Consider the following 16,359-nt stretch of genomic DNA (forward strand, 5'->3'; position numbering starts at 1 on the left):
TCTGACCAGTGTCACTTTAAGTGGTGATAACTTTAAAACGCTTTGACTTATCCAGGCCGTTCTGAGATAGTTTTTTCGTCACATATTGTACTTCATGACACTTGAAAAATACAGTGAAAAAATTATTATTTTTTGCATAAAAAAATACCTAATTTACCAAAAATTTTGAAAAATTTGCAAATTTCTAAGTTTCAGTTTCTCTACTTCTGTATTACATAGTAATACCCCCAAAAATTGTGATGACTTTACATTCCCCATATGTCTACTTCATGTTTGAATTATTTTGGGAATGATATTTTATTTTTTGGGGATGTTACAAGGCTTAGAAGTTTAGAAGCAAATCTTGAAATTTTTCAGAAATCCAATTTTTAGGGACCACTACAGGTCTGAAGTCACTTTACAAGGCTTACATAATAGAAACCACCCAAAAATGACCCCATTCTATAAACTACACCCCTCAAGGTATTCAAAACTGATTTTACAAACTTCGTTAACCCTTTAGGTGTTGCACAAGAGTTATTGGCAAATGGGGATGAAATTTGAGAATTTCATTTTTTTCCCTTATTTTCCATTTTAACCCATTTTTTCCACTAACAAAGCAAGGGTTAACAGCCAAACAAGACTGTATCTTTATTGCCCTGACTCTGCCGTTTACAGAAACACCCCATATGTGGCCGTAAACTACTGTACGGCCACACAGCGGGGCGTAGAGTGAAAGGTGCGCCGTTTGGTTTTTGGAAGACAGATTTTGCTGGACTGGTTTATTTACACCATGTCCCATTTGAAGCCCCCCTGATGCACCCCTAGAGTAGAAACTCCATAAAAGTGACCCCATCTAAGAAACTACACCCTTCAAGGTATTCAAAACTGATTTTACAAACTTTGTTAACCCTTTAGGTGTTGCACAAGATTTAATGGAAAACAGAGATACAATTTCAAAATTTCACTTTTTGGGCAGATTTTTCATTTTAATATTTTTTTTCCAGTTACAAAGCAAGGGTTAACAGCCAAACAAAACTCATTATTTATGGCCCTGATTCTGTAGTTTACAGAAACACCCCATATGTGGTCGTAAACTGCTGTACGGGCACACGGCAGGGCGCAGAAGGAAAGGAGTGCCATACGGTTTTTGGAAGGCAGATTTTGCTGGACTAGTTTCTTTGACACAATGTCCCATTTGAAGCCCCCCTGATGCAACCCTAGATTAGAAACTCCATAAAAGTGACCCCATCTAAGAAACTACACCCCTCAAGGTATTCAAAACTGATTTTACAAACTTTGTTAACCCTTTAGGTGTTGCACAAGATTTAATGGAAAATAGAGATCTAATTTCAAAATTTCACTTTTTTGGCAGATTTTCCATTTTAATATTTTTTTTCCAGTTACAAAGCAAGGGTTAACAGCCAAACAAAACTCATTATTTATGGCCCTGATTCTGTAGTTTACAGAAACACCCCATATGTGGTCGTAAAATGCTGTACGGGCACACGGCAGGGCGCAGAAGGAAAGGAATGCCATACGGTTTTTGGAAGGCAGATTTTCCTGGACTTTTTTTTTTGACACAATGTCCCATTTGAAGCCCCCCTGATGCACCCCTAGAGTAGAAACTCCCAAAAAGTGACCCCATTTTAGAAACTACGGGATAGGGAGGCAGTTTTGTTGGTACTAGTTTAGGGTACATATGATTTTTGGTTGCTCTATATTACACTTTTTGTGAGGCAAGGTAACAAAAAAGTTTTTTTTTTGTTATTTACAATATTTATCTGACAGGTTAGATCATGTGGTAATTTTATAGAGCAGGTTGTCACGGACGCAGCGATACCTAATATGTATGCTTTTTTTTATTTATGTAAGTTTTACACAATGATTTCATTTTGTAAACAAAAAAAATGTTTTAGTGTCTCCATAGTCTAAGAGCCATAGTTTTTTCAGTTTTTGGGCGATTATCTTAAGTAGTGTCTCATTTTTTGCGGGATGAAATGACGGTTTGATTGGCACTATTTTGGGGTGCATATGACTTTTTGATCGCTTGCTATTACACTTTTTTGACGTAAGATGACAAAAAATTGCTTTTTTTACACCGTTTTTATTTTTATTTTTTTACGGTGGTCACCTGAAGGGTTAGATCATGCAATATTTTTATAGAGCCGGTCGATACGGACGCGGCGATACCTAATATGTATACTTTTTTTCATTTATGTAAGTTTTACACAATGATTTCATTTTTGAAAAAAAAAAAATCATGTTTTTGTGTTTCCACAGTCTAAGAGCCATAGTTTTTTCAGTTTTGGGGCGATTATCTTGGTTAGGGTATGATTTTTGCGGGATGAGATGACGGTTTGATTGTTACAATTTTGGCGTACATGCGACTTTTTTGATCACTTTTATTACCTTTTTTTGGGAAGTAAGGTGGACAAAATTTCAATTTCAGCATAGTTTTTTATTTTTTATTTTTATGGCGTTCACGGTTCGGTTAAAGTAACATGACCGTTTTATAGATCAGGTCGTTACGGACGCGGGGATACCAAACATGTGTAGGGAATTTTATTTTTTTCATTTTTAATCAGTGATAAATGTGTTTTTTGATTTTTACTTTTTTTTTACTTTTTTTCACTTTTTTTCACCTTTTTTTTTTACCCAGACCCACTTGGTTCTTGAAGATCCAGTGGGTCTGATGTCTGTATAATACAGTACAGTACACTATATAGGGTATTGTACTGTATTTTACTTACACTTTGTCTGAACAGATCTATGCCTTCAGCACAGATCTGTTCAGCACCATGGACAGCAGGATGCCTGAGAAGGCGTCCTGTTGCCATGGGAACCTTTCACGTCTGCTTAGTTGTGGCCACAACTGCGCAGACGGGCAAGGGTAAGGACGGGGCTGTCGGGGGGCTGACTGGGAGCTCTCTCCCTCTCCCATCAGGGGGCTGCAAAGGCACAGCAGCCCCCCGATCGGAGAGGGAGGGAGCTCCCTGGGCTGTTAACCTTTTTCATACAGCGGTCCGTAAGGACCGCGGTATGGAAAGGGCTAAACGGCTGACATCGCATCACCGATGTCAGCCGTTTATACCAGGGTGTCAGCAATGTGCTGACACCCTGGTATACCCACAAACCACCAACGATTATTCAAGGGGAGCCGAGCGGGGGCCGCACTGCCCGCCTCCCGCACCGCCCGCAACCCTCCCCCTGCACCTCCCGCCGCCATAAAATTATTCAGGGATGCGGGGGGGTGAAACATATATATTTTGGGCATTATAAAGTTTCTGATCCCTGCGGTCAGGGACCGCGGGGATCAGAAACTGCAAAAAGCGCATCAAACCGCAGGTCTGAATTGACCTGCGGTTTGATGCGATCGCCGACATGGGGGGGTCACAGGACCACCCCGCGCATTTAGCCTAGGTGCCTGCTCAATGATTTGAGCAGGCACCTTGTTCCGATCACTGCCGGCCGGGCGGCAGTGATCGGAACAACACATGACGTACCGGTACGTCATGTGTCCTTAATTACCAGGACATTATGACGTACCGGTACGTCATGTGTCCTTAAGAGGTTAAACTAATAACACACAAAGAATTAAATGCTACCATGTTTTTATTGAACACACCATGTAAACATTCACAGTGCAGGTGGAAAAAGTATGTGAACCCTTGGATTTAATAACTGGTTTAACCTCCTTTGGCAGCAATAACTTCAACCAAACGTTTCCTGTAGTTGCAGATCAGACGTGCACAACGGTCAGGAGTAATTCTTGACCATTCCTCGTTACAGAACTGTTTCAGTTCAGCAATATTCTTGGGATGTCTGGTGTGAATCGCTTTCTTGAGGTCATGCCACAACATCACAATCGGGTTGAGGTCAGAACTCTGACCGGGCCACTCCAGAAGGCGTATTTTCTTCTGTTTAAGCCATTCTGTTGTTGATTTACTTCTATGCTTTGGGTCGTGGTCCTGTTGCAGGAGAACTTAAGGACCACGACCTATGCTTTGGGTCGTGGTCGTGGTCCTTAAGTTCTCCTGCAAAATGTCTTGATAAACTTGGGAATTCATTTTTCCTTCGATGATAGCAATCCGTCCAGGCCCTGACGCAGCAAAGCAGCCCCAAACCATGATGCCCCCACCACCATACTTCACAGTTGGGGTGAGGTTTTGAGGTTGGTGTGCTGTGCCTCTTTTTCTCCACACACAGTGTTGTGTGTTTCTTCCAAACAACTTAACTTTGGTTTCATCTGTCCACAGAATATTTTGCCAGTACTGTAAACGTGCAGGGATCTTTTTTTGGGACAACAGTGGCTTCCTCTGTGGTATCCTCCCATGAAATCCATTCCTGTTTAGTATTTTACGTATCGTAGATTCACTAACAGGGATGTTAGCATATACCAGAGACTTTTGTAAGTCTTTAGCTGACACTCTTCTTCTTCACCTCATTGAGCAGTCTGCGCTGTGCTCTTGCAGTCATCTTTACAGGACAGCCACTCCTAGGGAGAGTAGCAGCAGTGCTGAACTTTCTCCATTTATAGACAATTTGTCTTGCCGTGGACTGATGAACAGCAAGGCTTTTGGGGATACTTTTATAACCCTTTCCAGCTTTATGCAAGTCAACAATTCTTAATCGTAGGTCTTCTGAGAGCTATTTTGTGCGAGGCATCATTCACATCAGGCAATGCTTCTTGTGAAAAGCAAACCCAGAACTGGTGTGTTTTTTATAGGGCAGGGCAGCTGTAACCAACACCTCCAATCTCATCTCATTGATTGGACTCCAGTTGGCTGACACCTCACTCCAATTAGCTCTTGGAGAGGTCATTAGTCTAGCGGTTCACATACTTTTTCCACCTGCACTTTGAATGTTTACATGGTGTGTTAAATAAAAACATGGTAACATTTAATTCTTTGTGTGTTATTAGTTTAAGCAGATTGTGATTGTCTATTGTTGTGACTTATATGAAGATCAGATCACATTTTATGACCAATTTGTGCAGAAATCCATATAATTCCAAAGGGTTCACATACTTTTTCTTGCAACTGTAGAACAAATTAAGAAGGTACAATTGCGCTGGTATTTTACGCCTGATAGATTAGCCCACTGTATCGCCGGATACTCTAATACATGTTGGAAACATTGTTCGGGCATTGATACCTTACTTCACACATGGTGGACGTGCCCCAAGTTTCTCCATTTTTGGAGAGAAGTCTTTCAACTGATCTCCAATGTTATTCACAGCCCACTAGTCTTAGACCCATCGCTGGCTTTATTACACATAGGGTTATTGGATATATCTCATCATGTTAGATGGATAGTGGGGCACATACTCACTGCTGCAAGAATGTGTATAGCTACGAAATGGAAATCTCCCGAATCTCCCACATCAGCGGGGTGGATTTGCATAGAAAATATGAGAACATCATGTAAATGACCTGTATGTGGGCTTTGTCCATTGCTTACCGCTCCTGTTCTACCACCTCACCCTCATGATTAATAGTTGGTTCAATAATTAGGATTCATGCCTGAGAGGTACTGCTGACATTAAGATGTACCATGATTACATGATGTTATATTTAATTTATTTCCTTTTCTTTCTCCTTTTCCCTGTTATTGATGACCTGCGTGTCAGAATTCTATGAAAAGAAAATGTTGGATAATTGCTTATTTGTCTGACAATAAAAAAATCCAATGTTAAAAAAAAAAAAAACATCTGTAGAACCCACCCCATTCTCTATAAAAATAACAAAAACTCTCATTGTTGCCCTGATTCACTCCCGCCTCGATTACTGTAACTCACTATTAATTGGCCTCCCCCTCACAGACTCTTCCCTCTCCAATCTATCCTTAACAGTGATGGTCAGTTCGCAGTGTTCGCCAGCGAACACATGCGGGCTGCCATCTTTAGTAAGGTAAACTCATCCGTCTGGCGATGCACAGGTAAGCCCTTACCTGTGCCGGGAGCCGGTCTGAAATCAAATGCAGTCACCGGGAGCAGGCAGTTCCGAGAACAGCCCAATGAAGGCCCCCGGCGGCTGTTCTCGGAACTGCCTGCTCCCGGTGACTGCATTTGATTTCAGACCGGCTCCCGGCACAGGTAAGGGCTTACCTGTGCATCGCCGGATGGGTGAGTCTACCTTACTAAAGATGGCAGCCCGCATGTGTTCGCTGGCGAATACTGCGAACTGACCATCACTGATCCTTAATGCAGCAGCCAGAGTCACCTATCTGTCTAACCGGCTTTCCCGGAGGGGTTTAAGTGAAGACTCGCCTGTGGGCTTTTCCAGCTTGGAGCCACCTTCCATCATGGCTACGGCAGGTAAGTGAGGATTGCATAGTTATGTTACTGTGTAACTTACCTGCCGTACTGTTTAGCCCATGGCCTTCTATCCTGCTTGCCACTGGGCTGTTTGAGACACCATTCATCCGTGGTGTTGGATGAATGGGTGGTCTCTGCCCTGTCATTAGGCCTAGAGCTTTGTAGGGATAGTAGGGTCAAAGTTTGGTGAGCATGAGCCCCCTTACCTTCTGAGGCGGCTCATGCGGTAGGAGTCTAAGGTGAGTTCAGGGTTGTGCTAGGTGGTGACCTGCTCCCTCTTCCTTCCTATCTGGCATTGCAGTCTCTGCTTTTGCAAGGTGGGGGGTTTTCCCCACTCCCCGCCGTGACAGTCGCAGTCACAGCATGTTCCATGTTACAGTGCAACAACATTGACTATCATTGCAAAAAATGTTGCGCGACACATGTTGTCGTGTGGCCCTAGTCTTAGGCCCCTTTCAGACGAGCGAGTGTCATGCTGTGGACTCGCAGCACAGCACCCAGCCTGAACTCCCAGCACTGCCGGGGTCACATAGCATTATATTGATTTATGATGCCATGTAAGGCCTCATGCACACGACCGTTTTTGTGTTCTGTTCCGCAAAATGGGGTTCCGTTGTTCCGTGATCTGTTTCCGTTTCCGTGTGTCTTCCTTTATTTTTGGAGGCCCACCAAACATAAAGGAATGTAAAAAAAAGTCTAAGACAGGTTTGCCATGCAAATGATAGGAAAAAAACGGACGCGGATGACAATCTTGTGTGCCTCCGCATTTTTTAGCTGTCCCTTTGACTTGAATGGGTCTGCGAACCGTTTTTCCGCGGAAATAATAGGACAGGTTATATATTTTTTGACGGAATGGAACCACGGATCATGGACGCGAATGGCAAACGGACACGGAATAAAACAGTCGTGTGCATGAGGCCTAACTCTTACAGTTCTGGAATGTATTGGATAACACTGACATAATGCTGTCAGTGTTATCCAGTACATTCCAGACCTCTAAAGGTTACATAGCATCATAAATCAATATCATTTCAGGACGGGTGCTGTGCTGCAAATCCACAGCGTGACACTCGCTTGTCTGAAAGGGGCCTTAGGCCTCTTTCACACGAACTATACGGATTGGCTCAGGATGTGTTCAGTAAAACCTGCACCATTTTGCAAGAAAGTTCAGTCAATTTTAAACTGAAGGTTTACAAACAACATCTCCTAGCAACCTTCAGTGAAATATGCATTGCATCCGGACTGCATCTGGATTACATCGGGATGCAATGCGTTTTTCACTGAAGATGGGGCCAGGGGCTGCGTGAAAAACGCAGAATATAGAACATGTGGCGATTTTCACGCAACGCAGAAGGCCCCTTTCACATGACTGGGTTATTGGTTATTGGCCAGGGCCTGCTGACACTACCCTAATAAAATCCCTTACCCCCCAACCACCTCTTACCTTAAATGAAAACTCACAGACTGGGTTGGATTAAATCGGCCACAGCAGCCGTTTATTAATGAAAATAAATAAATACATAACATATATATATATATATATATATATATATATATAAAAATATATAAATATAACAATAACATTGCCATACCCCCCTGACGAGGGAGGTCATAGAAGCCCCAAATTTCCAACATATATAAAAACACGCCAACTCAGCACTTCCATCTTGCCTCCAGCTGCAAAACTCCAGCTCGGAGACACCAACTGATGGACGCCTCTCTGAACGAACCAAAATGCCCCAACTATGTGAGTCCAGCCCCCCTCCTGGGGGCCCTCCCATTTTCCAGACCATCCAAGACCACCAGCTTCTATGACCTTCCCCCGCCACGACTGCCGCGACATCACTAAACGCCACTTTCCCCCAACATAACACAAAAAAGGGGCGATGGGTGGGAGGGAGATGTCCTTTCTCCTGCTGTTCTCCCAAAATGGCGCCGGTCCGCATGCGCCCGCCCCCTCTTATAACCTACACCCCACTCCCCACTCCAGCTCCCGCCCAGCTTAATCCTCTTAACCCATCCTCGCCCGGCCCTGTCGCCCAAAACCCCTCATGTAGGCCTACTTCCAGCGTCCGGCCTTTCTTGAGAGGGTTATTGGTTATTGGCCAGGGCCTGCTGACACTACCCTAATAAAATCCCTTACCCCCCAACCACCTCTTACCTTAAATGAATACTCACAGACTGGGTTGGATTAAATCGGCCACAGCAGCCGTTTATTAATAAAAAAAAATAAATAAATACATAACATATATAAATATATAAATATAAAAATAACATTGCCATACCCCCCTGACGAGTACCCGCTTCCAACTCCACATGCCTAACCGCCACCGCCCCATTCCTGGCCACAAACTTACCCACTGCCCTGTTCACTTTTACCCGTGCTTTATTCACCCTCTCAAATGACCTGGCCTCCCGCCACGCCTATACACCTTGTCAGGTGATCATCCCCGGGAACAACGACCACAACCGCAACAAGTCGAATTTGATATCCTTGATCAACTCCCGACAAGACCTCACTCCCAAGTCATTGCCCCCCACATGCAGCACCAGAATATCCGGAGACCTATCTAGCCTCACATGCCGATGCACCTCCCCCATCACACTCCCCCACAACATGCCTCTACGCCCAATCCATCTCACCACCGCCTCCTCCCTGCTTATCCCCAACTGCCTTCCGTTGGTCCGCACATCAGCACGCAAGGCCCCCCAAAAAACAAAACGAATGTCCCAGGATCCAGACTAACGCTGCCTCACCACCTGCAACAAGAAAAAGACGACAAATAAAACACAGGCAAAATCGGCCCCCACAACACAAAATCACAAACCCCCCAAACGCACGTATGACTTGAAACGCACCGACTCCCACCGCCCGATCTTCTTAATCACTTCATCCCCCAGCCCCAGCCTTGCAGCCTCTGTCACCGCCCCAATACAAAAGGAATGACCCATGAAACCTCTGGAGTCCATTCCCAACGCTGCCATGCATTTTTTGAACACAGCCACAAACTGGAATCTCGACTGAAACGAACCATCCTCATGTCTCAACAAAGGACCCTCCCCCTCCAAGCAAACCCCCGCCCTATACTCCCTAAAACAATTGACCAGACAAACTAAACACCCCGCAACCGCATACAAAGACACACTACAACCTCTTCCCTCCCTATCCGTCTTAGATACCCTAATTCGCACCACTACCCTATCCTCATACAAATCCACATCCTCACTCCCCAAACCCCCCGCACTAACTATACTCTTACTCACCAACTCCCCCAAACAAAAAGCCCCAAAAAAGGCCAACGGAAAAGCCAGTCTAAACAAGCGAACTTCACTAGCCGATCTACAAACCGACTCTACACAAACCCCCACTCTCAGCAGCAAATCAAAAGAAACCGGCCTCCTACCGTCAGCCAACCGACCCCCTCGTCAAAAACCCTTCAGCACCTGTTTCACCAAAAATGATTTCGTAACATCCGGAAGGCCCCTCAATCTGAAACCAAAAACCAATCCTGCCAAACAACGGTTAACCCTTGCCACCGACCAACCCTCCTCCACGATGTGCCCCAAAAACAATACCAACGGGGCCTCCCCGCCATCAACCCCAACCCCCAAATCCGCAAACCACTGCTCCCAAGAACGCCACGCCTTACCATAGTCCAACCATGTACCCTCGCTCAACGACCTCCTAAACAAACCTGTTATAGTACCTCCAAGAGATCCCAGAGCCAAACCGGGCACTCCAACCCCTCCTTCTCTGCCTCCGGTGCCAGCTGCCGAAAACGCTCCAACTGCAAACGAGAGAGAGAATCAGCCACTCCGTTAGAAACACCCGGCACATGCACCGCCACAACCCACGTGTTCAGAGGCAAACACATCAGCACCAAGTGTTGCAACAGCCTAACCACAGGAGGTGAAGATGCCGTCAGACTATTAACCGCCTGCACAACACCCAAGTTATCGCAATGCCACCTCACCTTCCTGTCCCTGAACCTATCACCCCACAGCACCACCGCCAGCACTATAGGAAACAACTCGAGCAACGCCACGTTCCTCACCCAACCCCTCGCAAACCACCCCTCTGGCCACTCACCCGCGCGCCACTGTCCCTCACAATACACACCAAAACCCACCCCCCCAGCTGCATACGAGAACAACTCACAACTCTCAACCACCTCCCCCATGACCAACGCATTACCGTTAAACTGCCCCAAAAAACCATCCCAAATCTCCAAATCTCTCCTCAATTCCCTACCCAGCCGAATAAAATGGTGACCTGACACCACACCTGCAGTCGCCGCCACCAACCTCCTACAAAATATCTGGCCCATCGGAATGATCCTACAAGCAAAATTTAACTTCCCCAACAAGGATTGCAACTTGTTTAAACAAATCTTTGGCCCACACCTTGCCAACCTCACTGCGGCCCTCAGATCAACCAATTTGTCTTCAGGCAACCTACACTCCATCCGCACCGTGTCCAGCACAATACATAAAAAACATAACTCCGTAGTGGGACCGACCGTCTTCTCTGCTGACAATGGCACTCCAAACGATCCGAACACCGACTGCAACGATGCCAACAATAACCCACACACCCTGGAATCCGCCAGACCCAAACACAGGAAGTCGTCCAAGTAATGAATGAGCAACTGACACCCCGCCACATCCTTCACTACCCATTCCAAAAAGGAGCTAAACCTCTCAAAATACGCGCAAGAAACAGAACACCCCATTGGCAAACACCTGTCAACAAAATAACCCCTGTCCCAAAAACAACCCAACAAACGTAAACTATCTGGATGAACCGGCAACAGCCGGAACGCCGCCTCAATGTCCGCCTTCGCCAACAGCGTACCCGGCCCCAACTTCCTAACCCAACCAACTGCCATGTCAAAGGATGTATAAACAACCGAACATAAATCCGGATCAATCCAGTGATTCACCGACGCCCCCTTTGGGAATGACAAGTGATGAATCAAGCGGAAAGCATTCGGCTCCTTCTTCGGAACCACCCCCAGCGGAGAGACCACCACGTCCCCCAAAGGTAACTCCGCAAAAGGCCCGTACATCCTCCCCAAATGCACCTCTTTAGCCAGCTTCTGAGTCACCACCTCCGGGTGCAGCAAAGCCGACCTCAAATTCTTACACCTCCCACCTCCCGCTCCCGCAGGACAAGACGGGATCATAAACCCCTCCTCAAATCCCTTCCGCAAAAACTCCGCCCCATCCCTATCCGGGTACCTACTTAAATACTGACCCATCGTGCCCACCCGTACCGGCGTCCGCCCCTTTTCCAACCGCCTCTCCACCCCTCGACCTTGGCCCCAGGAAGCAACGACTGGCCCCGTGACTCCCCCCACACCCCGAGCATTCATGCTTAAACTTACATTTTTGACTGAACTTACAACTCCCCTCATTGAATAAAAAGCACAATCCTTTTGCTGAGGCTGCCGCAAAACCTGACTGCCCCGCCCCTCCCCCCCTCCCTGCTCTGCACGAAAAAGGCTGCCCCTGTCTCCCTGCCCCATCACCCTCATCCACAACCCTATATCTTTATAGTCCCACCGCATGCTGGAGCGGACCGCCTTCCTCTGACGAAACTGCTCGTCATACCGCAACCACTCATACCCCCCATAAACCCGATAAGCCTCCCCTATCGCGTCCATGTAACAAAACAGAGGCGAACAGCTATCTGGCGCCTTCTCCCCAATCACACTCGCCAAAATAGCAAACGCCTGAAGCCAATTACTAAAGGTACGGGGAATCAGCCTATACCGCTTCTTCTCCTCCTCCTCCTTTTTTCCCAAATCCTTCCTAACCACATCCAAGTTAAAGTGTTACAAAGGGAGAAGCGAGAAAATATCCACATATTCCCCCTTCCAAATCCGGTCCCTCACCTCCTGCCTCAAATGCGCCCCCAAAGGGCCCTCAAAGCAAACATACACCTCACCCCTCGCCGCATCGTCCACCCTCGGCCTATCCTCCTCGCCACCTGCCTGAGTTTGCACTGAAACCCCCCCCACACCAGCCCCACTCGTCGCCCCCCCCAGGGACCACCCCACCCAACGCCTGCCCCGATCCACCCGCTGCCTCGCCCTCACTCCCTCTCCCCACCCCCCACGCTTGTAAAGGCCCTGCTCCGCCGTGCCCCATGCCAGCCAACCCGCACAGCAACCGCCCCAAACCACCAATTAACTCCGACTGACCACCTCCACTGACCCCCACCCCTACACCTTGAATTAATGAAAACACTGTCCCCAGTGTTGCCTCACCTGGCTGCCCGGGCGCTGTGAACCCCGCAGCCGTAGATCCGGATTCTCGCCGCTCCACCTCCGATCGCATCATCCTGGATTCTCCCTCCGGAAAACCGCCACTGCAGCCCGACGTCCCAGCATCCTCAGGGCTGGACGCGTCTTGCTCCGACCCGGAAATCAGTACACCGAAACCAACCCCAGGACCAGCCAGCGGCTGTCCGACATCCGGAAGGGGCCTGTGCACCTGCTCCGCCTCCCGATGCACAGCCCCGTAAGTCCTTGCGCCGCTTGCTCTCCCGCGCCAAGCAGGCCTCCCCACCGGTTGAGGAGAGGAGCCCGCAGTACCTGGTCCAGCATCCCCGCCGTCTGCAGCCGCACGTGGTGGAGGGGGCCGCCTCCCTCCCTTCACTTAGTCCCGCCGTCCAAATGGATTCCTCCCGGGCCGTGAGGACTTAGGATGGGGCTGAGAGCGTCCCCCACGGCCCGGAGGGTCCCTAGAGGGGCTCCTTACACGGCGCTGAACCCTGGGGGTGTCCTCCGCTATAAGGCGCGCCGGCGGCCTGGCCCGCTGCGGCCGTTTTTCGCATGGCGGCAGGCAAACTGCACCCGCCACCTCCCCCTGCAACAAGCCGGCTACCTGCCCTTCCAGCCAGCCTGGACCACGGGCCTCCGCCGCTGCCCGCAGCCTCGCCAGGACCTCTTCAACACCGGACATGGTGAGTCGCTTCACAGGAGAAGATGATGTCCTTTCTCCTGCTGTTCTCCCAAAATGGCGCCAGTCCGCATGCGCCCGCCCCCTCTTATAACCTACACCCTCCCCACTCCAGCTCCCGCCCACCTTAATCCTCTTAACCCATCTTCGCCCGGCCCTGGCGCCCAAAACCCCTCATGTAGGCCTACCTCCAGCGTCCGGCCTTTCTTGAGTTTTCTGCGCAGGTGCAATGAGTGACGTGAACGCATAGCACCCGCACTGAATCCCAACCCATTCATTTCAATAGGTCTGTGCACATCAGCGTTTTTTTCACTCATCATTTCTGCGTTGCGTGAGAATCACAAAAACTAAACAGTGCCATTCCGTGCTTCCGTTCCGCACCGCATCTCTGGATTTGGGGACCCATTCAAGTGCGGAATGCATACGGCTGGTGCCCCGTGTATTGCGGACCCACCGTATGTGGGCCGCAATACAGCAGCGGAGGGGCAACGGTCGTGTGAACGAGCCCGAAGACACTCAGTCCTGATAATTGTAAAAGGTGCTTGTAAACACTCGTTAAATTCAGCCAGCAGCTAAAACCACAATTTCTATGCAGCAGATGGCACTGTGTAAACAGGGATCTTCAGCCCATGAACGATGATTCTTGATGGGGACAAAATATTGCTTGTATGAGGACCTTAACATGGAACAATTGATCATAATCACCTGGACCTTTTTAGGGGTAGTTTCCCTTTAAGAGCAGCTGCAACATGAGCCCTAAAACACTTCCTGAATGCATACAGTGGGCAGAGCTGTGATGTCACCTGGCTCCTCCTGGACACAAGGAAGTGCGTGACATGCTGATGTAGGTGAGACGTGTAAATGGGGACGTTTCTGAGGGTATACAGAGCAGACCACCGGCAGAGAGGTATAATGTACATGAGGCTAAGAGCTCTGCACACGCTGCTGATCCTGCAGACCTAGGTGCAAAACATGCACTTGCATGGCTGGGTTTACACTTTCATTAGTTTGCGATGTGTGTGTGTGAACCTGGACTAAGGCTGCTGTTAATACAACAAACACGAGTGCGGGTGAATGCACATGAGATCCGTATTGACCGGATCTGTACCATATCCGCACCAAAATACACAATTTCTAATTACGGATTTTAGTGCAGATTAGATGCAGTTTTTCTGCAGATCTCACCCTTCCATTGAAAAGGGTGAAATCCGCAGTTAAAACCGCAAACATAAGTGACATACTGCAAATTTGGAAATCCGCACGCCATGCCAATTTTTTTTGCGCAGAAAATATCCGCAAAGTGTACATGAGATTTGTGTAATCTCCTACACTTTGCTGGTACTGTAATACGCTGCAGTTTTTCCTCAACGTGTGCAGGTGGCCTTACGATGAACTCACATGTGGCAGATTTCTTACAGAAGACTCTGTGACTAACCCATTCATATAAATGGAAATCCATGGACATGCTGCAGAAGCTACCCCATTCACAGGGCCGTAAGTACCATAGTGGCAGACCATGCGACTGCTATAGGGCCCAGGGCAAGAGGGGGCCCAGTTGGGATCATCACCTCTTCTACTGGAGGTGAAAACTTGGTCAGGACTCTCCCCTCTAAAGGAACAACTTTTAGGAAACGAGGCAGTGGAAAAATGGCCCAAGGTTCATTGAAAGGGATTTAGGCGGAAACTCTTCTGTCCTGTGTGGGGGGCCTGGTTTGATCCTTGCTGTGGGGCCCTTACTTCTCTATGTACGCCACTGTCCATTCAGATGCTTGGAACAGATTTTTGCTCGTGAATATTCACTAAGGTGTCAAACATGCAGGCCAAAGGCACTCAGAGTGCCTCCATAAAGCCCCATATTATTAATGGAGGCACAGGGGGTCATTTACGAAGACCATCTTTTCGCGCTGGTCTTAGACACCCCCTATACTGCTAATTTATGACTAGACATGCGCCAACTCCAGCCCCCTGTTTTCAGGCGCAAAATGTTAGTAAATTGGGACGACACAGCCAGTTTTCCACCGGTTTTGATAATTCATCAGAAAGCCTTTACGTTCCTTATGTCTGTATGTGGCTCTGTACTTATATACAGATAATGGTGGAAGATGAAGATACAAATCAGACAGGGGAAACCAGGCCAAGACCATCAGAGGAGAAAAGTAACGGTGACACAGCAAAGAAGGACGAATCACAGTTTGCTCCTGAAATAAAGGCGGAGAGTGCACCCCAAGTCCAACTGGGGGACAGAAAAGTGGATGACCTGAGATTTATGATTAGCTGCACCAACTGGTATTGACCAAGGACGTTCAATGCAGCGAGTAAGGAAGGGTCAGAAGATTTGGTCTGGGTCAAGTTCATGATCCATGTAAATATCTATCATGGACACAAGTTGTGCCCCTTCTGTTTCTAATGTGTCATGTGTCCTCCGTGGACATCTCCTGTACAACCATACATACAAGATCATAAAGTAGAGATATATGGACAATATGTCTAGAAGGACTCAGCTGCATTAATCCGTGTTCTATTTTATTTATAAAGGTATATTCACACAAGCCGGTTTTGAGTTTTTTAAGTCAACACAAAGGAGTGAATTGAAAAAAGGAAAATGTAATTACCTGATTGTGGCTGCAAAAACCTGCTGGAGTGACTGTACTGGAGAAATGTACATTTCTGCATTATTGTGTGATTTTGTGGCATTTTGGTCAAATAGTATGGTTGAGAGCAGCCATTTTTAATTATTTTTTTTTTTTGTGCTTGCCTTGCATCTTTTATACAGGAAAGTATCTACCCCCTTCAATGTCACTTAGGGCTCATGCACACGACCGTGTGCTGGCCGTTCCGTGCATTGGGGACCGCAATTTGCGACCCCCAATGCACGGCAACATCCGTGCAGCTGCCGCAGACAGATCCAGACCCATTTAACTTGAATGGGTCCGTGATCTGTCCGCACCGCAAAAAAGTAGTGCGTGCACTACTTTTTTGCGGTGCGGAGGCACGTACAGTAAACCCACGGAAGCACTCCGTAGTGCATCCGTTCCGCATGTCCCGGATCGCGGACCCATTCAAGTGAATAGGTCTGTGATCCGGGTTGCACACGG

General features: G+C 47.7%; 1 long non-coding RNA gene across 1 annotated transcript; it reads left to right on the top strand.

Annotated features, from left to right (window-relative positions):
• Window positions 1-14,003: 14,003 nt before the first annotated feature.
• LOC121003845 lies at window positions 14,004-15,746 on the top strand. Its single transcript, XR_005779610.1, has 2 exons — window positions 14,004-14,108; window positions 15,354-15,746. It is a non-coding gene; the product is annotated as an uncharacterized LOC121003845 (long non-coding RNA).
• The last annotated feature ends 613 nt before the right edge of the window (window positions 15,747-16,359 follow it).

The sequence above is a fragment of the Bufo bufo genome, chromosome 6 (genome assembly GCF_905171765.1).
Source record: "Bufo bufo chromosome 6, aBufBuf1.1, whole genome shotgun sequence".
NCBI classification, from domain to species: Eukaryota; Metazoa; Chordata; class Amphibia; order Anura; family Bufonidae; genus Bufo; species Bufo bufo.